Here is a 2,002-nt window from a genome sequence, read left to right as displayed (position 1 = left end):
TTAGCAGTAATTTAGAGCCCCAGCACAGCCCCCTCCAGAGCAACACTCCCCATGACTTCCCATCATTACCCACCACCCTACCCTGTCAGGAAGGGGTGGAAGAATCCTTGCAAACTGCTCTTAACAATTTTCTTTGGAATTGATTTCATCTTGTCCTCCACATCATATTACTTGGCCACCTGATGCGAAGAGCTGACTCACAGGAAGAGACCCTACTGCTGGGAAAGATTGGAGGCTAAAGAAGAAGAAGGCAGCAGAGGATGTGATGGTTAGATAGCATCGTTGACTCAATGGACATGAATTTGAACACACTCTGGGAGACAGCGAATGACAGGGAACCCTGGCGTGCTGCAGTCCATGGGGTCACAAAGAGTTGGACACAACATAGCGACTGAACAACAGCAACAACATTTGTTTTATTTGGATGTCTCAGTGAGAACTGAAGGAGATGATATACACAGAGCCTGGTACATCTCAGGTGCTCAGGGAATATAGATTTCCCCATTTCTCCAATTTTGCCAGTCTACCACTCAAATAGGTCAAGACTTGAGGGGATGGGGTACTTAGAGCAACACCTCTCTGTAGTACCAGGTAGGGGAAGAGCCTCTCTCCTCCATTTAACCCCTGAATTAATCGCATCCACAGTGTTCAGACCTTAACACCAAAGAGGAATGGATCACATCCTGTTGTACCCTGTAGACTAGATTCAAGCAAAATAAATAGGCTCAGAATTAATCCCCATCCCCAGGCCAGCCCAAGGGAAATTTGGAAAGCAGGCAATTAAGCATGATGGAACAGTTTGACTTAAGGAGGGAAATGACCTTTCCTATACATTACTCTCCGGTGATCAATAATTCACAATGTTGCCGGCTGGGTGCACGCCCTCCACGCATCTACCCCTCCAACCAGCCCTAGCAAGAGGTCCCTGAAGGCCCCATGCTCATCCCCATGTCCCACCTGGACCTGGTGGTATCAGGGAAAGAAGACTCCAAGTGTCCTGCAGGTAGGCTCCTGGGAGCTTGGTGCAGCTTCCCAGAACCAGACTCTCATCTGGGGACACACATTCATCTTTCAAGGGGAGACTCGTTTGTGTTTCTTACCAGCAACTCCAAGCCACCCTTCTCATGACACTTCCTCCATGAAGCCCTCCTTGATTACTTCAGTGCTTGAAGTCATCGCTGAGTCCTTAGAACATTTATTCACCATCCATTAATTAAATTAGAAATTATTGATCACTATTAGGTATCACACCTACAAGGGACAATGGAGTAGAAACCAATGAATAACATACATTCCTGACTTCAAGAGGAACTTCCCTGGTGGCTCAGATGGTAAAGAATCTGCCTGCAATGTGGGAAACCTGGGTTCGATCCCTGGGTCAGGGAAGATCCCCTGTAGAAAGAAATGGCAACCCACTCCAGTATTCTTGCCTGGAGAATCCCATGGACAGATGAGCCTGGTGGGCTGCAGTGCATGGGGTCACAAAGAGTCAGACACCACTGAGCGACTAACAACAACCACTGACTTCAAGATCGCAAGGAAACTTGAGGGACAGATTCATGGGGAACCAGCTGAGACAAATGGGACAGATGGGACAAAGCCATCGAGAGGACCACAAGCCATATTAGCACTAATTCTCAAAAATGAGCTCACGCGTCTCCAAACAGAGTCTGAGGAAACCTACACATCCCAGGCCCAAGAAGGAATATTAGCCACAGAGAGAAGCTAAGGTTGAGGAACCACTCCCATGCCACATTGTTGTTCAGCTGCCCAGTCTTTGAGACCCCATGGACTGCAGCACGCCTGGCCTCCCTGTCCCCCACCATCTCCCAGAGTTGTCCCAAGTTCATGACTATTGCATCAGTGATGCCATCCAGCCATCTCATGCTCTGATGCCCTCTTCTCCTTCTGCCCTCAGTCTTTCTCAGTATCAGGGACTTTTCCAATGAGTCGGCTGTTTGCATCAGATGACCTCTGTTTCCCTCTCCCCCATGGGCCCCAG

This window comes from Ovis aries, chromosome 6, assembly GCF_016772045.2.
Source record: "Ovis aries strain OAR_USU_Benz2616 breed Rambouillet chromosome 6, ARS-UI_Ramb_v3.0, whole genome shotgun sequence".
Taxonomy (NCBI): Eukaryota; Metazoa; Chordata; class Mammalia; order Artiodactyla; family Bovidae; genus Ovis; species Ovis aries.
Note: the sequence above shows the minus strand (reverse complement) of the source record.